Genomic DNA, 27,994 nt, shown 5'->3' on the forward strand with positions numbered 1-27,994 from the left:
ATTTTGTTTGTTTAAATATTCAGCTCTGCGCTCAACTAAAAAGCTCAACAAATGAAATTGCATTATCTCCGTATCAATGGATTCCTAAAAGCCATCGAATGAGATTGAGGATAAATCAGGATAATTTGTGGTGACCTTAATTAAAGCTCTGAAATGGTTTAGGGAAGCAATATATTTTAAGCAATTCTTTACTTTGTAATGATTTCTTGAGGTGATAGGGTCAGGGGACTACAAAGGCTGTGTACATTATGTGACAGCAAACAAGATGGACTGATATCTCACATGTTTCTTACATAAAAACTACACCTAAGGTTTTGTCAGTTTGTTGTGTACATTGATCCTTCTCCTAAAATGCAGGAATGAAGGTAATCAGGAGGTCTGACAGACCTAATTGAAAGATTTCTCTGGATGCTTCAATGTAATGTGTGGGTATCTACCTACATGTGTACAGGGTGGGTGCTACCACTAGGCAGGAAAACTAGGCAGCCACCTAGGGAGAACTGCTGCCTAGGGTGCCCAGCCACTGGTGTTCCTAAGCAACTAAGTCTCAGCATCAGCAGGCAGCCGTCGCTTCATTCGCACTTAGTGGCAGAGGCGCAGCGGCAGCGGATGACTGTGTCTGTGTCCCGGCCCCCGAATTAATGGAAGCAAGCAAACATTAATTGATGGGCACTGGTAGGCTGCATTTGATGGGTGCTGGTAGGCTGCATTTAATGGGCGCTGGTGAGGCTACATTGATGGGCGCTGGTGAGGTTGTATTAATGGGCACTGTTGAGGCTGCATTTGATGGGCGTTGATTGTCTGCATTTGATGGATGCTTCATTAAAAAGGTGGGGCATTCATGGGCAGAGCCAAGGGGTGGAGTCAGGGGGGCAGCAAAATTAGGTTTCGCCTAGGGCAGGGGTCTCCAAACTGCGACCCAAGGGCCAGATGTGGCCCTTTGCTAGCCTTTATTCCGGCCCTTGGGCCACTATTCCTCCAACTGATATGAGGCACTATTCCTCCCACTGACACCAACAAGGAGGCAGTATTTCTTCTACTGATACCAATGATAGGATACTATTCCTCCTACTGATAAGGGTCCTACACCTCCTCCTACTGACCACTAACCCTGAGGCCATATTTATTCTCACTGATGCTGGGCCCGGGACATTTCCTGCCCTCCGCTGGCCACAATTCGGCCCTCCTAAAGTCTGAAGAACAATAACCGGCCCTATGTTTGAAAAGTTTGGAGACCCCTGGCCTAGGGTGACAAAAATCATTTCACCAGCCCTGCATGTGTAACTGTACCACAAAATGTCCAATCTGGTTTGCCCAGGAATTACCCAAATGTGTGTTCAAATTTTCTTCCTTTCATGGCAGATAATAATCAAAATTTCAGGCAGCAGTAGTAAAAAGTCAATTCACTCATTGAGCCGGACTGGCCAGGCCAGGGTTTTTGTGACCTATTCTCCTGCATGCACTATCCACTCCAATCCTGTGGCAACAACCAACCAACTGTACATTGTAAAGCTGATTTAGTTCTGCCCTCCAGCTCCTGACTGAATGTTTCTCCTATCCAGTGACCACTAGTACCAGATGTCAGAAGCTGGTGGACCTGTTCACAGTGGCCCCTCAGATATCACTTCTATGGTCTGCAACTGAGATCATTATTCTTTGCTTGACTGTGCAGGAGTCTTAAGTATAGATGTGCAATTAATATTTATTTTTAATTTCCTGAAATTCCATAGAAAATTTAGAGATTTCTGAGACTCTACCATGATCAATAAAAGTGAATGCGGTCATTAAAAATCACAACAACACCTATTTTATGAGATTACTCATATCATTCATCTGTTGAGAGTATACTGGTGTACTGTATCTCAATGTGGTGCTCTAGTTGCTGATAAGACTAGTAACCCAAGGATCAGTGTTGGGACCCTTACCTATTATTATATTTATAAATTATATAGACTCTGGGACTAAAAGTGTTGTGTCAGTCTTTGCAGATAACACCAAGCTATGTAGTGGAATGACATCCTTACAAGGTGTCTCCAACTAACAACCCAACCTCAATGCACTGTTTAATTGGGCGACTATGTGGCAAATGAGGTTACATTTTATGCCCTTGGAGGCAAAAAACATGCATGCCTCATACATACTAGGGCCCAGATTCACAAAGACTTACGACGGCGTATCTCCAGATACGCCGTTGTAAGTCCGAATGGCCGCCGCCGTATCCATTCGCCTGATTCATAGATTTGGCCAAGATACGAGCGGCGTAAGTCTCCTACGCCGTCGTATCTTGGGGTGCATATTTACGATGGCCGCTAGGTGGCGCTTCTGTTGCTTTCCGCGTCGAATATGTAAATGAGCAAAATACGCCGATTCACGAACGTACATACGCCCGTCGCAATTAGTTACGTCGTTTATGCAAGACATACGCCGGCGTAAAGATAAAGCAGGTCTCTAGGTGGCGCAGCCCATGCAAAGTATGGACGTCGGAACAAGCGTATCTTTTTACGTTGTTTGCGTAAGTCGTATGCGAATAGGGCTGTGCGTAAGTTACGTTCACGTCATAGGCAGTGTTCGACGTATCTTAGCCATTCTATCCGACGCATGCGCACTGGGATACGTCCACGGACGGCCGTTCGTTCAAAACGTCATTTACGTGGGGTCATGCTTTATTTACATAAAACACGCCCATCTCTTCCCAATTTGAATTAGGCGCGCTTACGCGCTTACGCTGGCACATTTACGCTACGCCGCCGTAACTTAGGACGCAAGTGCTTTGTGAATACAGCACTTGCCTCTCTAAGTTGCGGTGGCGTAGCGTAAATACGATACGCTACGCCCGCCCACACTTACGCCGCCCTACGTGAATCTAGGCCGAGGAGTACAACTGGGGGGAATCAATGGTGGAGAAGGATCTGGTTGTTCTGGTAGATCATAGGATTAATAATAGCTTGCAATGCAACGCCAAGCTTCAGTTTCAAAAGCAGACAAAATCCTTTCTTGTATTAAGAGAGGCATGGACTCTAGGGAGAGAGATATAATTTTGCCCCAGTACAAACCATTATTAAGACCTCATCTAGCTTAAGAGCTTAGTTAACCACTTAAGACCCGGACCATTATGCAGGTAAAGGACCTGGCCAGTTATTGCAATTCTGCACTGCGTAATTTTAACTGACAATTGCGCGGTCGTGCGATGTGGCTCCCAAACAATATTGGCGTCCTTTTTTCCCACAAATAGAGCTTTCTTTTGGTGGTATTTGATCACCTCTGCGTTTTTTATTTTTTGCGCTATAAACAAAAATAGAGCGAGATTTTTGAAAATAAATCAATATTTTTTACTTTTTACTTTAATAAATATCCCCAAAAAAAGATATAAAAATACATAATTTTTTCTCAGTTTAGGCCGATACATATTCTTCTACCTATCTTTGGTAAAAAAAATCGCAATAAGCGTTTATCGATTGGTTCGCGCAAAATTTATAGTGTTTACAAAATAGGGGATAGTTTTATGGCATTTTTATTAATACATTTTTTTTTACTGCTAATGGCGGTGATCACTCAGTGATTTTTTTCGTGACTGCGACATTATGGCGGACACATCGGACAATTTTGACACATTTTTGGGACCATTGTAATTTTCACAGCGAAAAGTGCTATAAAAATGTACTGATTACTGTCAAAATGACAATTGCAGTTTAGGAGTTAACCACTAGGGGGCGCTGTAGGGGTTAAGTGTGACCTCATGTGTGTTTCTAACTGTAGGGGGCGGGGCTGGACGTGTGACATCACTGATCGTCGTTCCCTATATCAGGGAACAGACAATCACTGACATTGCCACCGTGAAGAACGGGGAAGGTGTGTTTACACACACCTCTCCCCGTTCTTCAGCTCCTGTGACCGATCGCGGGACACCGGCGGCGATCGGGTTCGCGGGTCCCACGGTCACGGAGCTTCGGACCGGGTCACATGCGCGCACCGGAGGCGCTCGCGACCCATGCCTGGACTCTTACAGGGGACGTATATATACGTCCATGTGCCCAGCCGTGCCATTCTGACGACCTATATCGGCGTTAGGCGGTCCTTAAGTGGTTAAGAGGAATAATTAGAAGAACTGAAGAGGAGGATATTAGGGGGGGATATGATCAACATGTATAAATACATAAGTGGTACATATAATGAACTTGGTGTAGCCTTATTGACTTTAAGGTCATCACAGAAAACAAATGGACACTCTTTTTGTCTGGAGGAAAAGAGATTTACTTTCCAATACAAAAAAGGCTTCTTCACAGTAATAGCTGTGAAGATGTGGAGTAGACTCCCTCAAGAGCTGGTTCTGGCCAGCTTAGTAGATTGTTTAAAAAAAGACCGGATTCTTTCCTAAATGAATACGATTTAACTGGATACTAATTATTATAGGTAAAGTTGATCCATGGAATATCCGATTGCCTCTAATGCCCTGCACACACGGTCGGGTGCGACCCACACTTTTGTAGTTTTTTTGTGTGTGGGCGCACCCCCATACCAGACCCAAAATAAAAAAAGTGTAGGGGTCCCTCCCAAAATCTATACCAGATACTTATCAATAATGATGTACTGGTATTGATTTTAAAGCGGTTGTAAATCCGCATGAAATTTTTAAAAAAAAATTTCTCCTGTAAGGCAAAAGTCATAATGAGCTAATATGCACCGCATATTAGCTCATTATGAAATACTTACCTCGGAACGAGGTGTGTAGCACTTACCTGGTCCACGCCGAGCGAGATTTCATCTTGCCTCGGCGTGTCTTCCGGGTATCGCCGCTCCAGCGCTGTGATTGGCTGGAGCGGCGATGACGTTACTCCCGCGCGTGCGTGTGGGAGATTTAAAACTCGGCAAGGTCCGGTGGCTGCCGGTCCTTTCGCCGTAGATCCCCCCTTCGCATTCGCCGTGGCACATTGCGAGGGGAATATCTCCTAAACCGTGCAGGTTTAGGAGATATTCTCCTTACCTACAGGTAAGCCTTGTTATAGGCTTACCTGTAGGTAAAAGTCAAAAAAGTGGGTTTACAACCACTTTAAGTGGAACTGGGTCCTCCATACCATGCTCTAAACAAGGATAATGATCTGCTAAATATTTTGGGGGAACTCCTACACCTTTTTTATTTCATTTTTTTTTATGGCTTGCGGCCTGGTATGCTGCAGGAGTAAGGATGGAGAGCAGCACGCTCGCTGTCCCCCCCTTTTCTGCCCACCCAGGCATACCTGTATATGGGTCTGGTACAGATTTAAAGGAAAACTCAATGCAAAAAAAAAGTAAACCAGTGGAGTGTGGTTTATAATTGCATGCTCCCTGACCATAAGTTCAGGGAAGCGGCACAGAGGATGAACAAATTGCTTCTGCACCGTATCTAAAAACATTCCTAGTATTGTTCTCAGTTTAACGCGCCTGATCTAATTCTGCTAAATAAATTGGAGGCTTTTTTACTATTTTACCATGAATAGCCTAAACATAAACGCAAGAAAATATCTGGTGCTAGGCTGTCCCCAACTTTAATAATCGCCTTAAACTTAGTTTAAAAAACATTCAAAACGTTTTTCTATGGAGCCCCCAGATTTGTAACTATGCCCCTGAAAATTAATGCAGTCTTGGAATCCTTGGCAATTTGAACCAACAAATTAAGTATTCAGCAATCCAGCTGGTTACTAGAGCATGCTGAATCATGGGAAATGTATTATTAAATAGTATGCTCTAATATATTTGGCTAAAAACTAAACTAAACCTCTTTCTGGCTTCTAATTCATGACTCTGTGAAGCATGCAAAGCTAGCAGCACTCAGAGAAAAGACATTGCTATTCTGGCTTCATGGCTGAACAATTAAAAAGCAGCATATTCTGGTACTCTGACTTTTTTTACATAATTATATAATTACATAGTCGGTAAGGTTGAATAAAGACACTAGTCTGTCCAGTTCAACCTGTGTGGGTGTTCATGTCGATAATCGTTTCCCATATCCCTGTATATTTTGTTCACTAAGATGCATGTCCAAGAGTCTTTCAAAACTATCAATACTTCCCGCTGAGACCATCGATTGTGGAATGGAGTTCCACATCCTTATCGCCCTGACAGTAAAAAAGCCCCTACACAGCTTAAGGTTAAAGGGATTGTAAAGTCTAAACATTTTTTACCTTAATGCATTCTTTGTAGTAAGGTAAAAAAAATGTGTCAGCGTCACCCCCTCAGCCCACCTTTACTTACCCAACCCCCCCCTTTTGATCCAATGCCGTGCACGTCGGCAGATCATTTCTCCCCTCACTTTCTTACTTCCGGGCCTCGCTGGCTTTGCTGGGGCACCAGGAGTCATTGGCTCCCAGTGCTGTCAATCAAAGCCAGTGATGACAGAGTGGGGGGAGGCGAGTCCCTCTGTCTGTGTCAATGGACGCACAAGTGCCCCCATGGAAAGAGGCTTCCCATGGGGGCACTGGACAGAGAGGAGGGGCCAGGAGCGCTGGCGGGGGACCTGAAAAGAGGAGGTTTCCGGTCACTCTGTAAGTATTGGCATGTTTGTTATTTAAAAAAAAATACACTCCCTAAAATTTTATAGTTTTCTCCCTACACTGGGATCACCATTGAGGTACTTATATATATCATATCTCCTTTCAAGCGTCTCTTCTCCTGGGAGAATACAGTTAGTGATTGAATTCATTCTTCGTAACTGATGTCCTCCAGAGCCCTTCTCTGGACTCTCTCCAGCTCCAACACATCCTTCTTGAGGATTGGTGACCAGAACTGTATGGAATACTGCAGATATGGCTGAAGCAGAGTTTTATAAAGTGGTGGTATTATCGTTTTATCTCTGGAGTAATTCCACTTTTTAATACATGCTAATAGTCTGCTTGTTGCAGCTTGACATTGCATGCTATTGCTCAATCTATCTTGAACTAGGACCACTAGGAGACAATGCAGGAAAATTAGTCTTTAGTGCAAAGGATCCTGGTACAGGAGAGGTGATAAAAGAAGGAGATACAGTGGTATAAGTAAGGCTAGTATTAGGATTACAGGAATGTTAGTGTGCAGAATACAGGGAGAGTTAGTTTGTTGGTTAGAAGGTAAGGTTAGAGTTTGTGTGTGTGGGGGTTGGGCTGGGGGGCTTTAGATTATGGTACAACATTAAGTACTGAAAACTACCAGAGCTGATTTATTGGCACTAATAGGTAAAGGAAAATCTGAGTTTGCACCAGAGGATACCTGAACTATTATGCTGGGCTGGTGGCCCTGAATCGAGATTCAGTAAATCATGGTGTTAATTTTATAGTTACATGCTCTCTGTCTGATTTAGACATTTGATCACTGGCTCTGATAGGGAGAAGTCTTTCAACAACTTCCTTTGTGGCTCTGAGATATCATATGACTAAATGCTAAGAGCAGCAAAAGAAACTGATGCTAAAAGATGTGAAAAGGTTCATCCCAATAAACAATGTCCTTTTATCTTTCACCATGTCCGTTAGTCAATGTGGTGCACTGTCCCACTTTGCATAGTACACTTTCTTGCTATAGATGTACTGGATGAGTCCTTCAAACCCCAGAAAAAAAGTGACTATCTGAGACGTGTGATGGTACTGTGTTTAAGTTGACAAACAACAATGGAAACTTCATCCAACATTTAGGGCCTGTGTGGATGGGCCTTCGTTCACATCAAGCAGGTTTCTCATTCCCATACAAGTCTATGTGAATGTAATGTCGCGTACACACGGTCGGAATTTCCAACAATAAAAGTTCAATGTGAGCTTTTGATCGGAAATTCCGACCGTGTGTAGGCCCCATCAGACTGTCGGAATTTGGGAGCTGGTTCTCAAATTCTCAGACGGAAAAAGTTCTTGTCGGAAATTGTGATCCTCTGTATGCAATTCCGATGCTCAAAAATCCTCTGCATGCTCTGAATCAATTTGACGCCTGCTCAAAATCATTTTACTTAATTTTTCTTGGCTCGTCGGTCGGAATTTTGTGTGACCGTGTGTATGCAACACAAGTTTGAGCCAAAGTTCAGTCGAAAAAAAATCAACGTTTTTCTTGTCGGAATTTTTGATCGTCTATGTGAATGCAAAACTTACTTGAAGTAGATCAGAAGGTGGTCAGCTGCAGTCCCTAACACCTTGCCTTATAGTACTGTTTGAGATAAGAATGGTGCACAGGACACAAGACAGCACTGGGTAACAGCCAAACAATTAGCATTTTTCGAAGGAGATAATAAATAAAAGCTGACTCTCCTAGGAAAGTTTTTTTTGCATTTGGCAGGGTTCAGTCTAACAGCATATTTTTAAGATTGGTCCCCTGGTCCCTGCTCCCTCCACATCCAACATATTCTTGTGACAAATCCAGCATCCATATTTGGCCTATTCATGTATCGGACATGTCAACATTTAATAAGTGGCTACAATTGGACTTTCTGAGCTTAGATTTAAAAATGTGCTGGATTTTAACGTTTTTTAAATAACTTTTTTTTTTAATAGTGTAGGGTAGGGTTTTACATCCTGAAACGCTTTATGGTACACCCAGAAGGAATGGAGTAGACGTGAAGACCAGGCTCGTGTACCAGTGGAGCTGGTAATCAAAGAAGGCATAATCGTTCTGTTCCTAGTGCAAGGTTAATGCACATTAACATGCATAATATATGTTTGCATTTTTATGTTTTTCGCAAATTATGAATAAACGGTTTTATGCTATAGAGGCCTTTCTGCCTTTTATTTAAAATTTGTCTGGCATGAGGCTAATCAAGTGAGTTGGTGGAGTTACAGCGAATATAAAAAAGCACTATTAGACCCACTACTGCAGTGCTTAACCTTTTATTTTAAGGGTGGGTTTAATTAATCTGCATTGCTGTTTTTAATATGCAGCATGGAAGGGGTTAATGTATTGCCATTGGTTACTGATGCATTCGTGACCTGTGGCAATTAATTAACCCCTTTGTGCTGCATTAGTGGCAGTGGCAGGGGCAGTGTTAATTAACCCATTTATGATGCAGCATGTGTTACATAGTTACATAGTAGATGAGGTTGAAAAAAGACACAAGTTCATAAAGTCCAACCTATGTGTGTGATTACATTCTATATCCCTGTATGTTGTAGTCGTTCAGGTGCTTATCTAATAGTTTTTTGAAACTATCAATGCTCCCCGCTGATACCACCACCTGTGGAAGGCAATTCCACATCCTTGCCGCACCTACAGTAAAGAACCCTCTACGTAGTTTAAGGTTAAAACTCTTTTATTCAAATTTTAATGAGTGTCTCCCTTCTAAAACATGATTTGGCATTGCTGGAAGATTGGTCAAAGCAGTTTAATGCTTCTAAATGTAAAATAATGCACTTAGGGAAAAATAATCAGTTGAGAGAGTACAACATTGGGGGGTACAGGATTACTGAGGAAAGAGATTTGGGGGTACTTATTTCATATAATTGCAAAATGAGCAAACAGTGTGACCAGGTAGTAGGAATAGGGAATTGAATTCTAGGATGCATCACTAGAGGGATCACCAGCAGGAAGGAGGTTCTGATTCCGCTATATAGATCTTTACTGAGACCTCATTTAGAATACTGTGTCCAGTTCTGGAGACCTCACTAGAGGATAGAATGAGTCTAAAGATGGGTAACAAAAGGTCTGGGGGATAAAACATATCAAGAGTCTGGGGAAAGAAGGGAAAGTGGAGACATGACTGAAACCTTTAAATACATCAAGGGGTTAAATAAGGTACAAAAGGGCAGTCTTTTCAATCTGAAACCAAAATCAAGAACACGGGGACATGACCTCAAACTAACCGAAGAGAAATTCAAACCGAATTTTAGAAATTTGTATTTTACTGAAAGGGTAGTTGATGCTTGGAATAAACTTCAAGCAGAGGTAGTGAGACAGTCAACAGTAAATGGCTTCAAACGTGCTTGGGACAAACATACACCAGATTTATACTCAATAAAAAAGTTAACCAAAAAAGAAAAAAAACACCCCCAAAAAATATCAACCAAAAAAACACTCCAAAAAAATGGGCAGACTCAATTGACTATTCTGTCTTTTTCTGCCTTCACTTTTCTATGGTTCTAAGATTTTTGAAGCGCTGGACACTTTATTAATATTCATTGGTTTACTTATGCAAATGTCACTTTATTCATTTAAAAAGCACAGTTTTGTATATATGCTAAGGAGGGATTGGTTTAAAAGAGTTAGGCCTCGTACACACGATAGGTTAACCAGAGGACAACGGTCTGATGGACCGTTTTCATTGGTCCAAACCGATCGTGTGTGGGCCCTATAGGTTATTTAACCATGGGTTAAAAAAAAGCCAACTTGCTTTAAATTTTAACCGATGGATTCCTAACCGATAGGTCAAAACCGAATCTTAGTAGGCACAACCATCGGTTAAAAATCCACGCATGCTCAGAATCAAGCCGACGCATGCTTGGAAGCATTGAACTTCGTTTTTTCAGCACGTCGTTGTGTTTTACGTCATCGCGTTCTGACACGATCGGTTATTTAACCGATGGTGTGTGGGCACGACAGACCATCAGTCATCTTCATCGGTTAACCGATGACAACAGTCCTTCAGACCATTCTCATCGGATGGACTGATCGTGTGTACGAGGCTGTAGAGTTTATTTTTGGTATACAGGCTCTCCTCATTTAACGACCAGGTTCCGTTCCAACGACCAGGTCGTTAAACGAATTGGTCGTTAAAACGAGGAGCCACAAGTAATCAATATTTTAAGCATTCTTAACTGTACTGTACTGTACTGTATTGTGAAAAAAAGGTTTAAACACAAAACTCCAGCTCAATAACGTTGTTTTAATATGCATAAGTACAGAACACAAATGTAAATTCTGTATTGTACTGTACAATACAAAGATGTACAGCACGTCTTTTGTGTAGCGAGAGCTGCTCATGAGTCCGAAAGGTCGTTAACCACTTCCCGCCCGGCCTATAGCAGAAAGACGGCTGGGAAGTGTTTCAGTTATCCTGACTGGCCGTCATATGACGTCCAGCAGCATAAGTCGTGATGGAGTCCCTTTACCACGTGATCAGATGTGACCAATCACAGCTGATCACAGAGTGAACCAGAAAATCGACTTTCCTCAGTTTGCATTGACAGGGAGAGCCGATCAGCGGCTCTCCTGTCAGAGGGGGGTGTGCACTCATAATCAGCACATTGATTATCAGCGCAGCCCCCATCAGAGGTGCCCACCACAATGCCAATCAGTGCGCACCCAAGTCCCAATGAGTGCCCACCCAAATTGTCAATCAGTGTTCATCAAAGTGCTAATCAGTGTCCATCAGTAACGCATGTCAGTTCCCTTCACAGATGCCAATCAGTGCCCATCAGTAATGCCTGTCAGTACCTCCTCATCAGTGCTGCCTATCAGTGTAATCTATTAGCGCCCATCAGTGCCACCTATCAGTGCCCATCAGTGCCATCTATCAGTGCCCATCAGTGCTGCTTATCAGTGCCCATCAGTGCTGCATATCAGTGTAGCCTATCGGTGCCCATCAGTGCCGCCTATCAGTGCCCATCTGACAACAAATGTTCAATGGGAGCTTGTTGTCGGAAATTCTGACCATATGTAAGCTCCATCGGACATTTACTGTTGGAATTTTAGAGCTGGTTCTCAAATTTTCCGACAACAAAATCTGTTCTCGTAAATTCCGATTGTGTGTGGACAATTCCGACGCACAAAATTCCACGCATGCTTTGAATCAAGTACAAGATGGAAGCGCTGTAATGGACTGAAAAGCACGAGGCTGAAAAGTGTGAATCGTCTCTCACCAAACTTCTACTAACACGACTCGTATCGAACTTCCCTTTAATAGTGCCGTCGTAAGTGTTGTACGTGACTGCGTTTTTGGCGTTCAGAATTTCCAACAACATTTGTGCAACCATGTGTATGCAAGACAAGTTTGAGCCAACATTCCTCGGAAAAAAATCCACGGTCTTGTTGTCGGAATGTCCGATCAACTGTTTTTTTTTAAATTCGGTCTTTTTTTGCTTTGTTTAGCAAAAAATAAAAAACCCAGTGGCGATCAAATACCACCAAACAAAGCTCTATTTGTGAGAAGAAAATGGTAAAAATGTAGTTTGGGTACAGTGTTGTATCACCGCGCAATTGTCATATAAAGTGTGACAGCGCTGAAAGCTGAAAATTGGCCTGGGCAGGAAGGGAGGAAAGTGCCATGTATTGAAGTGGTTAAGCAGGTAACTCGTTAAACGAGGAGTATCTGTACTATATTTATAGATCGAGAAGGGTTTTGCCACCTCATTGGGGATATTTCCCCTAACTTTATGTCCCTTTTTGTCGATTGATCCACTTGGTTACATTCAGCCTGACCATACAGGTGAAACTCAAAAACAATCGAATATTGTGCAAAAGTTCATTTATTTCACTAATGCAACTTAAAAGGTGAAACTAATATATGAGATAGACTCATTGGCCCGGATTCGTGTAGCACTTACGTCAACATATCTCGAGATACGCCGCGTAAGTGCACATATGCGTCGTCGTATCTATGCGCCTGACTTTGAAAGCAAGATACGCCTGTAAATAGGCTTCATCCAACCGACGTAAGTTTCCTACGCCGTCGTATCGTGGGCGCATATTTACGCTGGTCGCAAGGGGCGCTCCCATTGATTTACGATTAGAATATGCAAATGAGTGAGATACGCCGATTCACGAACGTACTTGCACCTGGCGCATTAATATACGCGGTTTACGTAAGTCGTAAGTCAGCAGCATCAATGCAAATGAACACAGCCGTTGTTATTTACGTCGTTTACGTAGTACATGAATAGGGCTGGTCGTAGGTTACCTTCACGTTGTAGGCAGTGATTCAACGTATCTTAGGGAGTATTTTCGACGTGATTCTGAGCAAGCGCACTGGGATGCGTCCACGGGACAGCGCATGCGCCGTTCGGCCCATCATTTGCATGGGGTCACGCTTCATTTAAATGGATCACGCCCACTTCCACCTACTTTGAATTAAGCTGGTTTACGCCTACGAATTTATGTTACGCCGGCGCAACGTTGGGAGCATTTGCTTTGTGAATTCCATGCTTGCCTCTCTGCGTTGCGTCGGCGTAGCGTAAAAGAGATACGCTACGGCGGCATATATATGCGCCGATGTATGTGAATCCCGGCCATTATATACAAAGCAAGATAGTTCAAGCCGTGATTTGTCATAATTGTGATGATTATGGCTTACAGCTCATGAAAACCCCAAATCCACAATCTCAAAAAAATTGAATATTAAGAAAAGGTGCAATATTCTAGGCTTAAAGTGTCCCACTCTAATCAGCTAATTAAGCCATAACACCTGCAAAGGGTTCCTGAGCCTTTAAATGGTCTCTCAGTCTGGTTCTGTTGGAATCACAATCATGGGAAAGACTGCTGATCTGATTGTTGTGCAGAAAACCATCAGTGGCACCCTCCATAAGAAGGGAAAGCCTCAAAAGGTAATTGCAAAATATGTCATTTTTAAAAGGAATCAGTTAACTTTTAATGTCTCTATACCCTGTAAACAGTCATTTCAGCAAACAATTTTTTTTCCTTTAGTGACCCTTTAATAGAAAGTTATGGAAGTTGTGGAAGGGAAACGTGTGGGAGAAAAAGGTGCACAAGCAGCAGGGATGACCGCAGCCTGGAGAGGATTGTCAGGAAAGTGCCATTCAAAAGTGTTGGGGACTTTCACAAGGAGTGGACTGAGACTGGAGTCAGTGCATCAAGAGCCACCACACACAGACGGATCCTGGACATGGGCTTCAAATGTTGTATTCCTCTTGTCAAGCCACTCCTGAACAACAAACAATGTCAGAAGCGTCTTACCTGGGCTAAAGAAAAACAGAACTGGTCTGTTGCTCAGTGGTCCAAAGTCCTCATTTCTGATGAGAGCAAATTTTGCATCTTATTTGGAAACCAAGGACCCATAGTATAAAGGAAGAATGGAGAGGCACACACTGCAAGATGCTTGAAGTCCAGTGTGAAGTTTCCACAGTCTGTGTTGATTTGGGGAGCCGTGTCATCTGCTGGTGTTGGTCCACTGTGCTTCATTAAGTGCGGGGTCAACGCAGCCGTCTACCAGGAGATTTTGGAGAACTTCATGCTTCCTTCCGCAGACAAGCTCTATGGGGAAGCTGACTTCATTTTCCAGCAGGACTTGGCACCTGCCCACACTGCCAAAAACACCAAAACCTGGTTCAATGACCGTGGGATTACTGTGCTTGATTGGCCAGCAAACTCGCCTGACCTGAACCCCATAGAGAATCTATGGGGCATTGCCAAGAGAAGGATGAGAGACATAAGACCAAACAATGCAGAAGAGCTGAACGCTGCTATTGAAGCACCCTGGTCTTCCATAACACCTCAGCAGTGCCACAAGCTTCCATGCCATGCCGAATTGAGGCAGTAATTGCTGCAAAAGGGGCCCAAACCAAGTACTGAGTACATATGCATGCTTATACTTTTCAGAGGTCCGATATTGTACAATCCTTGTTTTATTGATTGCCTGTAATATTCAAATTTTCTGAGATTGTGGATTTGGGGTTTTCATGAACTGTAAGCCATAATCATCACAATTATGACAAATCACGGCTAGAACTATCTTGCTTTGCATGTAATGAGTCTCTTATATATTAGTTTCACCTTTTAAGTTGCATTAGTGAAATAAATGAACTTTTGCACGATACTCTAATTTTTCGAGTTTCACCCATACATGGTTCGAATCTTGGTCGGTTCCTAACCATCTATGGCCAGCTTTAGAAAAAAAAGGAAGTGAGAGGAGACCACTCCAAAGTGAAGCTAATCCCTTATTAGACAGTTGTCACTAGAACAAATGACCTCACTAAACTTTGCCCCTCTTTTCATGAGGTATCTCAAAATTTGGGATTTTCCTTTGCTTTTAGGTCCAACAACAATAGTTACTAGAACAAACAAAAAGGTTGAATCTCCCCAAACACGCACAAATAGCAACCAACACTTCACAGGGTTGCTAACACTCCTCCACTTCATGCAAAACTAAAACATTTTTTGGCTTTACGTACACTTTAAAGATTGTTTATGTTACACAATTATTCAAAATGGCAGCACCCGACACAATAAGTTATCTTTAGGTCGAGGCTTTCATTTCAATCACGCATATTCTTGTGAATGTTATAATTCTATTGACATAATCCTTGTATGCCCACCTGTTTATTTAATGTTCAATGTTGGTTGTACATAAATCAGTAATATTCTAACAATACTCACAGTAAAGAAATATTATGTTTCATGCAGAATCCTGTACTCACAGTTTACTTACAGCTGCACGCGCCTGGTGAAAATTGTCTCTGCAGACAAAGCTTCGGCTCTCTCTCCTCATTTCCACCTCCTTGCTGTCATGGCACAGGAATATTTCACTGCACATATGACATTCATTAATGCATTAGTATGCTTTATCAGGCATGATTAAAATTTCATTGGGGAACGCAGGAGGGAAATATCTCACTTCACCTTTGTGGCGGAGAGAAAAACACACTGAACTGAGAAAACCAATGGATCTTTCTAGAAAGGAACAAACAAACCTTTTAATGGAGGGGAACTTCATTATCATTTAGGTAAATCAGCAAGTATTATAAATATCTTTAGAATGAGTATAGCTATTAGACTGGTGCAGGTTCTATTTGAATAATTAATAAAGATATAGCTTCTAGGTCTGATTTCTGAAACAAATATAAAAAGCGTGAGTGTTTGTTTATTTATATCTGTTCTTCTATTATTATTATTAATATTATACAGAATTTATGTAGCGCCAACAGTTTGCAAGTTCTTTACAAAATGAGGGCAGACAACACAGTTACAATACAATTCAATACCAGAGGAATCCGAGGACCCTGCTTGTTAAAGCTTACAATGGAAAGCCCCTTTCACACAATTGGATAGATTGGGTCCGTCTGTCCGTTTTTCAGGTGGACTTAATTGGGCTACCCATTGTCCTCTATGGGGAGGCGGATGTCAGCGGACATGTGTCCGTTGACATCTGCCTGGCATCAGATCAGACAATATGCGATGAAAACAGACATATGGAGATACATTCGCCATCCGTCCAGCAGATCGGGTGACAATCGGATGAAAACTAACATGCAGTCCATTTCCATCTGACTGCCCCATGTAGTAGAGCGGGCGCCATCCTTGTCCACTTAGCATAGCGGAGTGGAAAGGACCTGTCATCCACTTGCTCAGTGGGGATCAGTAGAGAGATCCCCCACTGAGCAAGCGGATTCCGCTCGGATGGATCCGCCCCATGTGAAAGGGGCCTATGAGGGAGGGTCAAGTGATACAAAAGGTAATAACTGTGGGGTGTGAGCTGATGGAGAAAATAAAAGTATAGTTGCTAGGTGGGGGTAGGATGGGCTTCTTTGAGGAGAAGGGTTTTCAAGGATCCCCTTAAAGTGGACAGAGTAGGCGATAGTCAGGCAGATTAGGGAGGTAGGTCCATAGGATGAGAAAGGCTTGGAAGAAATCCTCAAGGGGAGCACGGGAGGAGAAGACAAGCTAGAGAGCAGGAGGACTTGTGAGGAATAAAGAGAACTATGGGCCGGATTCATAGAGACTTACGACGGCGTATGAGTAGATACACCGTCGTAAGTCCGAATGAGCGCTGTCGTATCTTTAAGCGTATTCTGGAAACCAGATACGCTTACATTTTTGCCAAGATACGACCGACGTAAGACTCCTACGCCGTAGTATCTTGGCTGCAGATTTACGCTGGCCGCTAGGGGCGTTTAAATTCATTTACGCGTCGAATATGTAAATGAGCAAGATACGCCGATTCATGAACGTACGCACGCCCGTCGCAGTAAGCTACGCCGTTTACGTAATACATACGCCGGCGTAAAGATAAAAACACCTCTGTAGGTGGCGCAGCCCATGCAAAGTCGTAAGTCGTACGAGAATGGGGCTGGGCGTAGGTGATGTTCACGTCGAAAGCATTGAGTATTTGCGACGTGATTCTGAGCATGCGTGCGCATGCGCCATATGAACGGCCTTCATTTACATGGCGTCACGGTTCATTTAAATGAAGCACGCCCCCACTACCTGCCTACTTTGAATTAGGCGGGCTTACAGTTGGTAAGGTGGATGAGTCTGGGCGCAGCATTCATGATGGACTGACGAGGGGATAGCCTATGTAAAGTTAAGCCAGTGAGAAGTGCGTAGAAGTAGTTGAGATGAGAGATGACCAGTGAAGGAATTAGAAGCTTTGTGGTGTCATTGGTTGAGGCGGAAAGCTTTGGACAGTGATTGGATGAGGGACTAAAAGCTAAGTCCAGGGTCCAGGATAACACCTAGCACCCTGGTATGCAGGGACGGGTTAATAGTTGTGCCATCAGTCTTCACAAAGAAGTCAGGTGAAGGGGCATGTGGGGGAGGAAATATTGTAAGCTTGGTTTTAGATAGATTGCGTTTCGGGATCTGGTCTGATATCCAGACTGATATGTCTGTTAGTAAATTTGTGATGCGTGCTGAGACTGGTGGAGTGAGCTGAGGTGTAGAGAGATTTTGGTGTCATCAGCATCGAAATGGTATTGGAAGCCATGGGTGGCTATCAATTGACCCAGCAAGGAGGTGTAGCTCGAGAATAGGAGAGGTCCATGAACAGAATCTTGGGTCAGCCTGACAAAGAATGGAAGAGGAGAGGAGGAAGTAAAATCATAAGTGACACTGAAGGTGCGAGATAGGTAGGATGAGAACCAGCGAAGAGTACTGTCACAGAGACCATAAAAGTGGAGTTTTTTTTTGTTGAGGATAACGGTTTGTTCAGGCGTGTCAAAAGAAGCAGAGGGGTCAAGGAGTAGGAGTACAGAATAAAGCTCAGTGGTTTTAGTTATTATTAGTTTGTTTGTGAGTTTTATAAAAGCAGATTCTGTGCAGTGTTGAGGGCAAAATCCAGACTGAAGGGTATCAAGAATATTATTTTCAGTGAGATGGTCGTTAAGTCAGTCCTAGAGCAGACGTTCAAGGAGTTTGGAGGAAAAGAGGAGTAAGGAGATGACACGTGGGTTGTTCAGATTGATGGGGTCCAATAAGGACTTTTTAAGTATGCGGGTGACTAGTGCATAGAGAGTCGGGGGAGATGCCAGAAGAGAGGCAGAGATTAAACATGTGAGTTAGAGAGAGAGTATAGGATAGAGTCAGAGGGCATTTCTTTTTTTTTTTTATATATATATATGTGAGTTAAATTTTGGGTGCTACAAACAATATTTATCAGATGATAAAATGAAAAGAAAGCATGTTTGCCCATTTATAGTTTGTAATTGCACCTGACCAAAGCAGCTGAAAACCTAGAAATGAATTGTGCGAGTCTCACAGTACCAGCTGAGGTTTTATAGAGTTTAGCATATAGAACACACTTTATATTTAGCTTGTCCTGTGCTTCATACATTCCTTTTCTTTCAGCAAGGATAATATACAAATAGATGTGCCTTCAAGTCAGTACAAATCTGTATACCGTATTTATCGGCGTATACCGCGCACTTTCTTCCCCTTAAAATAAGGGGGAAATCGCGTGTGCGCGATAAACGCCGATACCCGCTTCCCGCGCTCAGTTTGAATGCCTGCGCCGACATATACCGAGTGCAGTACACTCAGCTACATTCGGCCAGGCTCGGCTTCGCTCGTGCTCACGCATAAACGCCACAGAGCGTGAGCACGAGCGAAGCCGAGCCTGGCCGAATGTAGCCGAGTGTACTGCACAACAGTATATGTCGGCGCAGGCATTCAAACTGAGCGTGGGAAGCGGCGATTCGACGGGTAACAGCGCAGGAGAACACCACCGAAGCCACAGACGGACGCCGGACCCGACGAGGAGGACACCACCGAAGCCACAGACGGACGCCGGACCCCGGACCCGACGAGGAGGACACCACCGAAGCCGCAGATGGACGCCGGACCCGACGAGGAGGACACCACCGAAGCCGCAGACGGACGCCGAACCCGACGAGGCCACCGATGGATGCCGCGCAAGACACCAAAACTGTAAGTACTAAAAAAAATTTTTACAGGAATGCGGGTCCACATTAGGGGTGCGCGCTATAAGCCGGAGCGCGCAATACCCCGATAAATACGGTAATTTATTTGCATACAGAGCAAACAGCAAGTCTATAGAAATCGAAACATGTCAACATTATGTCCAATAAGCATCATAAAAAACATTCATCAGAGCATTCGATGATACCATCAGTGACTACACAAATTTTCTATGAAAATCCTGAAAACTTTGGTTTGATTGCCATGACAATGTTGCTATTTCCATTTTAGGGTGGACAGAGTGAATGTGAATCAGTCACTGTTAGAATTTTGTTCAATCAGATAACAAAACCAGAAGAATTTTCCATCCTTTCTCATCACAGCAGTCAAAACAATTATCAATTTGACCACGTTAATTATTAGAAGATCAAACGAACATTTGGAAAACAACTGTTTTTGAACAAAATTCTACCAATGTAATGACTAGCTTAAGAACATAGTTAAAAGTCTTCTAATATAATTTACATACATAGTTACATAGTAGCTGAGGTTGAAAAAAGACATAAATCCATCAAGTCCCACCTATGTGTGTGATTATATGTCCATATTACATTGTACAACCCACGTATGTTGTAGTAGTTCAGGTGCTTATCTAATAGTTTTTTTAAACTATCGATGCCCCCCGCTGAAATCACCACCTGTGGAAGGTATTGGATAGGAGAATATGTAATCATATGTTTATCAAAAAGGTAAGTAACCAAACCCAAATTTTCTGGGAAATTAAAACAATGGATTTTGCTAATCCCTAGTGGCATGTTAATGGAACAAATAATGTTCATGATTTTGGGTTCTGTAAAATCTTGAGGCAAAATAGGGCTCCATGACTATGTAATTAGCACTTCCAACTTAGTGCACTAGACTCCTGAGTTTGAAACTACCTAAAGTATTAGATGTATATTCCTCCAATGTGGGGACATTTGATTGTAAGTTCTTCTATATCTATATTAGTGAATACAATAACAACCTACATTTTTAGTAAATCCAGTCCTTCTGTTAAACATCAGGGCTGCTAGAATGCCGGTCCAAGGTCCAAGCCTAACAGGTACATTTGGATCAAATATTTACTAAAATGCCTACCGATTTCTTTAAAATTCTACCTCTGGTGCTCTTATAATTTAGGAAAGACATGGGAATCTTTGGCAAGCACTTTCCATTTTATCGAGCCAGCCAGCAGATAATGCCCCAAAACAATATATTTGCATGTAAACATTTTCAGATCTGTTGTGAAACAATCTTAGCACATATGGAGATGGCATTAGTGTTGCAAGGTTTTTTTTGTTCAGTACTCTTTCCACATCTGCTGATTAAGTGGAGATGAATAGCAATAAGCTGGCAATGCATGCTAAATTCTCCTAGGCTGTAAAATGGAGATCACCTGGTATACTGAAAAGCAGATTTACCGGGAGGATTGGCTGTAAGCATTTTCTTCCATACAGCAAGATATCTGTGGATGACCAGCTTTATGGCTCATTCATACCATGCAGGCTTCCACACACCTGCAACACAGACAAAATGAGAATCAACAGTTTTTTTATAGAAGTCCTTTCCATTATTACAGAAGTCCTTCCCGATACTCTGCTGCATTGAGTGTTGGGAAAAAGTCCTGCGTGATGCATTTTCTGTATTGCCTTGCGCAGGCCCATTCAATTCCATCAAAACTGCAGCAAAGTGTGTCAACTCATGGCAACACCTTTTCAGAGTTGTATTTATATTAATGGCACTCATGGGTCAATACCAAGGGTGGCAGGTTTAAAGGAGGCAACACCAAGCCTAAGAATGAACCTTTTGTCATTACTTTCTCCTTATTTTGTTTCCATCTTCTTGCCAACCCTTAACATTTGTGGCTTAAGCCATCAAGAAAGGGAAGGAGGTGCAGAGGATGTTGTGAGGAGTCAGAATATTTACTAAAGTTCAAGAAAAATAAGACCCTCTTTCATTGTTTGGGAGTCTGTACAGATAAAAGGTAGCTAGGCATATAAAGCAGACCCCATGGTGTCTTAAATAACTTATTCTAACAGTAGAAGATGCCGAAAAAATCACATGACACAAGGAACTGAGCTTTTACAAAAGGGGGCCATAGACTAGCACAACGGGCATCTAAATATGGTCCTGCATGCTTTACAACAATGCACAGATAGTTAAGTACAATGCAGTGCAAACTAAGTATTGCTACATGCTTTATAATTTTTTACAGATTATATAACTTTAGGTGTCATTTGGGCCATATTGGGGTTTCCATTAGGGAGATAATGAACACTTCTAATCTTATTGTTACACATACAGGCTGAAAGGTTTCTGTGTGAGCAGGAACCGATCATTTCCTCTTATGTAGAATAAGAAGACCAAGCTCCAGGGCAGAGGGCATTCTTCAGTGGAAGCCTCAATGTGGACCGGTAGACCCATAGGAAATGTTTGACTTTTGGTCAACTTAAATAAAATAATTTTACTTCTTCATTCTAAAAAAATAAAGAAAACCTGTATTTTACTTGTTTCAGTGCCCACCTTATGGAAAGACCTTCTGCTCAGAGTCAAGCAATGTTATTGTGTCCATATTATTTTCATAGATCAGCAGTCCTCTTGTTCAGCTAAAGTACTCAACTCTTGAACTACCCCTATATTAAGCATAAAAGATGAAGTGATAAGCGCAATAATAATAACTGTGTATCAAAAGGTGATGGTCAGTGAACCAAACTGATCATAAACTAAGAATAAAACCACAGTGCCAAAAATAAACAATTATAATAAATGATTTTCCTAACCAGCATGTGGCAAGTGAAAAAATAAAACAAACAGCTGTGATGTTGTGAACTGTCAGCAGACTAATATGATCTCTATAAGTCCCGAGATCTGTGGGCTAATGAAGGAGCCTCAAATAGACTGCATAAAATAAATAAAATGAGCATCAAACAATGCAATAAACAGTTCCACAAAACAATATAGCTCTCCAAAACAGTAATGTGGTGATTTCAGGGGTCTTCCAATGTAGATCTTCAAAGATTTGTGCTCACAGAGCGCTTACCTTCCCAAAGAAGTAATCAAGCCTTGATTATATGGATGTCCATAAGGGGTGCTGTTGGATCTGCATCTGAGTATAGATGTCCAGGGCATCCTGTGTGATCCTGTACTGTCAGCTCCAAACTTCTAGTGGACATCGATGGTGCTCAGCATGGAGGGATAAAAAAATTTCTTCCCATAGTGTAGTAAAACAAGGGCTGGTTTATTGTAAAAAAAACGCTGCATTTACAATTCAAAAGCAAAGTAAAAATGAAAGGAAAAACAGCTGATCACAGCTTCCTGGTGAGTTCCTATAGTAAGCCCGTCCCTTACATGTTACGCCACGTCACGTGGCTTCATCAGAGGTCCTCTGATGAAGCCACGTGACGTGGCGTAACATGTAAGGGACAGGCTTACTATAGGAACTCACCAGGAAGCTGTGATCAGCTGTTTTTCCTTTCGTTTTTACTTTGCTTTTGAATTGTAAATGCAGCGTTTTTTACAATAAACCAGCCCTTGTTTTACTACACTATGGGAAGCAAAAAAAATTTATTCCTCCATGCTGAGCACCATCGATGTCCACTAGAAGTTTGGAGCTGACAGTACAGGATCACACAGGACGCCCTGGACATCTATACTCAGATGCAGATCCAACAGCACCCCTTATGGACATCCATATAATCAAGGCTTGATTACTTCTTTGGGAAGGTAAGCGCTCTGTGAGCACAAATCTTTGAAGATCTACATTGGAAGACCCCTGAAATCACCACATCACTGTTTTGGAGAGCTATATTGTTTTGTGGAACTGTTTATTGCATTGTTTGATGCTCATTTTATTTATTTTATGCAGTCTATTTGAGGCTCCTTCATTAGCCCACAGATCTCAGGACTTATAGAGATCATATTAGTCTGCTGACAGTTCACAACATCACAGCTGTTTGTTTTATTTTTTCACTTGCCACATGCTGGTTAGGAAAATCATTTATTATTATTGTTTATTTTTGGCACTGTGGTTTTATTCTTAGTTTATGATCAGTTTGGTTCACTGACCATCACCTTTTGATACACAGTTATTATTATTGCGCTTATCACTTTATCTTTCATCACTCTATTGTATTTATTCACATATATACATTATTAGATTGAGCAGCAATATCATTATTTGTAGATACTTTATATCACATAATATCATTTTATTCTCATCCTAAGTTTATTTGGTAGGCGCGAGAGCACCCCCACACTTTTATATTAAGCATATACCTACCTGTGAAAAGGTTTGACACAATAAACAGAAATAAATATATCCTTTAAGACGCCAACCATTAAGATATTCTTTAACACCAACTGTTTGCCAGGCTTACCTATTGCTGCATTTTTTGTGGTGTTTGTTCTTGAGCAGACAGGAAACCATTCCCACCAGTCAGTTGTGTTTGGCCCCAGGCCCAAAAGTCCCCAATCTTTTCCTGATATAGAGTAAAGAGAAATAAATTGTCATCTCTGTAACGGGTCTCGGTGACAAAGTGATGTGTTCAATCCCAGGCCGATTACTTATCAGTTCTTGGGGAAAGTCTCTTATCTGGGCTGGGAAAGAGCGGGCAAACCATAGACACAACCATACTGTTCTGTACTGTACTGTGGTCTACAAAAAATGGTCTTACCTAAAACCATTTCATCCATCCTTTAACTATCTGTTTCTAATAAGCCTCACACACTAAGTCATTTGTACTCTTAAATCAACATTGATTAGATAAATATACATTATACAATACAGTTAAAGTGCAGCATTTAATCCCATATGACATACTTTCCCTACTGGAATTAACCTACATATAGGAGCACTACTTCACAGAGAAAAACCTCTATGGGGAGAACAGAACACAAGGCTTTAATGATGTTCTACTAAATAGATCACGACTCCCCTTACTGGTAACATTGCTCTATGACAACCAGGCAGTACGATCAACTTTCTCAGTACACGTATAAAGGAAGCCTTTTAAGTAAGGACTATAGAATCTGTCATTGATGACTCCTTTTTAAGGATGCTTCAGGGCTACCATCTTTATGGGTGTCACAGAAAAAAACATTCATTGTCTTAACACCTGCTATGGTCATGCTTCTTTCTGGTCAGTAAACATGAGCAAGAAATATGTGCATCCTAGGACTGTTTAGCCTGTTTTATGCAGCTAAAAGCAGGTAAATGCATATCAACACAAGTACATTAATATACAATATAAATGGATTAAGGAAGTATAAAGTTTGCTTGTACTTTGCATATAAATGAGGGATATCAGTGCTACACAAGATATTTTGTTATGTAGGGGGTGTATGGGATTATTTATTCTAAAAAATGGAGAATACACAGGTAAAATAAATCATGAATTGAATTTCATGCAACTTAAAGTATAAATAAAGGCAAAACTTTTTTTTTTATATAGTTTTAAATAGAAAGGATTAGAACACATGTCAGGTATTTATTGCTATCTTTGCCTCTATTAGTGATAGTCATGCTCTCTATTTGTCCTGTTTACTATTATTGCCTAAAGTGAAAGTAAAATAAAATATAAAATTTTATGTTGTCCCCAGAACAGAACAGAACAGAACAGGAGACGGTGTATAGCAGTATGCAGAGGGTCCTTCCAAGATTTGTAGTGTTAACATATCTTAAAAACATTTGCACTGCTGGTGACTTCCAGGAATCTAGGAGCTGGCAGAGGCTGGCAGCACTAAAAGCTGGCAGCTTTTCTGCGCAAGCGCTGCAGTCTCTGGTAATCTCGTGCAGTATGTCCGCAGTATCTGGTAATCTCCTGCCCATTTAGAGTCCTTCATTACTAACAGCGTAATTTTTTAGTTTGTTTGCGCCGATCTGTAAGGCTGCGCTATATACCATGATTTGTGATGCTGGGGCTATATACTCTGTCCTGTGATGCTGAGCTGTATACTCCTGACACTATGAGTGGAAGCAAGTGGAATACAGGGGACGGAGTGGGTGGATTCTATAAGGGGTGTGGCTTATGAGAAGTGGGAGGGGGCAAATGTGGAGGGGCGGGGTCTTGCGCCCCCCCATCCTAAAACTTCACCAGCCGCCACAGACACTCGCCTTCAACTACTAACAAACAGGCCTTGAAATAACCAATGGCTTTCAGGACTCTCACTTCAGAAATATGCAATGTAATGGATTCTGAAATCACCAAACAGCCAACCTCTTTTTCTCATCTTCTTTAGACATACTGGAGTTGATTTACTAAAGACAAAGAGGCTGTTCACCTTGCAAGAAAAACTTTCCCTTGAATGTGATGAAAATTTCGTTTAGAAAGAATAGTCAATTTACTGACAACCTAAACCAGATCAGCTGTTATTTTTGTTATTTGATGTCAGAGATACACAAAGCAATAAGAATTGAGCTGTTAACCACTTAAGACATTATGCAGGTTAAGGACTTTGCCCCTTTTTGCAAAGTGTCTCTTTAACTGACAATTGCGCGGTCGTGCGACGTGGCTCCCAAACAAAATTGGCGTCCTTTTTTTCCCACAAATAGAGCTTTCTTTTGGTGGTATTTGATCACCTCTGCGGTTTTTATTTTTTGCGCTATTGTCGCTAAATTGTCGCTCTATTTTTGTTTAAAAATAGAGCGACAATTTAGAAAAAAATTCAATATTTTTTACTTTTTGCTATAATAAATATCCCCCAAAAATATATATAAATTAAAAATGTTTTCCTCAGTTTAGGCCGATACGTATTCTTCTACTTATTTTTGGTAAAAAAAAATCGCAATATGCGTTTATTGATTGGTTTGCACAAAAGTTTTAGCGTTTACAAAATAGGGGATAGTTTTATGGCATTTTTATTAATGTAGCGCTACCCCCTCAGGAGCCGCTGGTTAGATTGGGACGGCATGATTATGTTACCTCTGTGATGTGTCTAGGGATGATGATGATGATGAGATGCAATAATGGAATGTCCAAACAGCAGGGTGTCGTTTTCTGTGCTTTTATTCCTTGCCCAACATGGCAAACAATTAACTCGAGGTAGATAGAGAAAGGTTGGTGAAAGGAGAATTTTCAGATTCAGGCCTATGGATAGACGGAAGCAGTCCTGCCTCCAATGGGACTTTAACTCACGTTGCCACTCCAGCCGGAGTGGGTAAAGTGTACCTGCACAGGCCTCTCACACCGACCTGACAGCCAGGGTATCACTTAGAACTTCTGAGAAGGAACAAGTCTCTGCCACCGACTTGGCTCTAGTAGAACTTAGGTTTTTGTAGTGGGACCTCTGCCATAGGCCCTCTACTCAGGAATGAAGATAATAGAGCGAATCCTCTCAGTGCATACAATTTTGCCTGAATCTCCCTCAGGTAGATTTCTTAGGTTGGGTCACCGACTGACAAGTTGCAGCATACAACTTCCCAGTGTCCGGTTACCCAGATCCCCGATGGATCGTCTAAGCCCTGTTGGATCGCCTGCCTCCAGGCTCACCTCAGACCGACTCCCCTCCGAACAGCATAACTCGCTTGGGATCTTCCTCATGAAGTGTGAGGAGCCAGTAAGTCACTGGGGCCCCTTTGCAGCTTTAGTTGCTCCGGGCCATGAGGGCCCAGAGTCAGGAACTCCATGTAGCACGTGCGCCCCGGCCTGGTAGGCCATCTCGCCAGGGGCCGTGATGTGCGCACACCCTAAAGGTGGGTGCCGCACCTGGAACCATGAACGGGCGAAGACCCTACAAAATTGCGTCCGCCCTAGAAGTACCCTCCCCCAGCATGCCCCGCGAGGGAGAAACTCCTCTGATTGGCTGCTGGCAGGAGGTGCCTCTCCCTGGACCCCTCTGGTGCCACCTGCTATCCAAAGATGGAACGGTATCTTTGGAACACAGTATGAAAACACAGAACAGTCCAGCCGGGCAGAAGCCTAATTTAACAAATCATAATGAATGAGAGAAAAATAACTCTCTCATTCCCCTCTAAATTTAACATAGCACCTGTACTGAAAGTACACAGGCGCTACATTAATAAAACATTTTTTTTACTAGTAATGGCAGCGATCAGCATTTTTTTTCATGACGGCAACATTATGGCGAACACATCAGACATTTTTGACACATTTTTGGGACCATTGTCATTTTCACAGCGAAAAGTGCTATAAAAATGCACTGATTGCTGTGAAAATGACAATGGCAGTGAAAGGGGTTAACCACTAGGTGGTGCTAAGGGGTTAAGTGTGCCCTAAGGGAGTGATTCTTACTGTAGGGGGGCGTAGCTGTAGGTGTGACATCACTGATCATCGTTCCCTATATTAGGTAACAGACGATCAGTGTTACTGCCACAGAGAAGAACGGGGAAGGTGTGTTTACACACACCTCTCCCCGTTCTTCAGCTCCTGTGACCGATCGCGGGACACCGGCGGCGATCGGGTCCCGCGGGCGCGGTCACGGAGCTTCGGATCGGGTAGCGCGCATGACCCACGGCTGGGCTCTTAAAGGCGACGTACAGGTAAGTGCCTGTGCCCAGCCGTGCCATTCTGCCGACGTATATGTGCAGGAGGCGGTCCTTAAGTGGTTAATTCACTACAATATTGGTATCTCTTTAGGTCTCCAGTGGTGAAAACAAACAGCATTCTTAGAGTAGCCCCACCATTAGAAAACCAAATGGTTGCATCACAAATTCAGATGTCGAGCTGTGAATTTGTGACAATATGTAGGAAATTTACTAAAACTGGTGCACACGGAATGTGGTGCAGCTGCGCATAGCAACCAATCGGCTTCCAGGCTTTATTGTCAAATTGAACAAGCAGAAGTTAAAAGCTGATTGGTTACTAAGCACAGCTGCAGCAGATTCCATGTGCACCACTTTTAGTAAGTCTCCCCTAGTTTATGTCCTTATTGGAGGTCTGTGGAGACACAAATCACTGCAGGCAAACCCCACTCCTGGAGTCTCCATGAATTTTAA

This window comes from Rana temporaria, chromosome 1, assembly GCF_905171775.1.
Source record: "Rana temporaria chromosome 1, aRanTem1.1, whole genome shotgun sequence".
Classification (NCBI taxonomy): domain Eukaryota; kingdom Metazoa; phylum Chordata; class Amphibia; order Anura; family Ranidae; genus Rana; species Rana temporaria.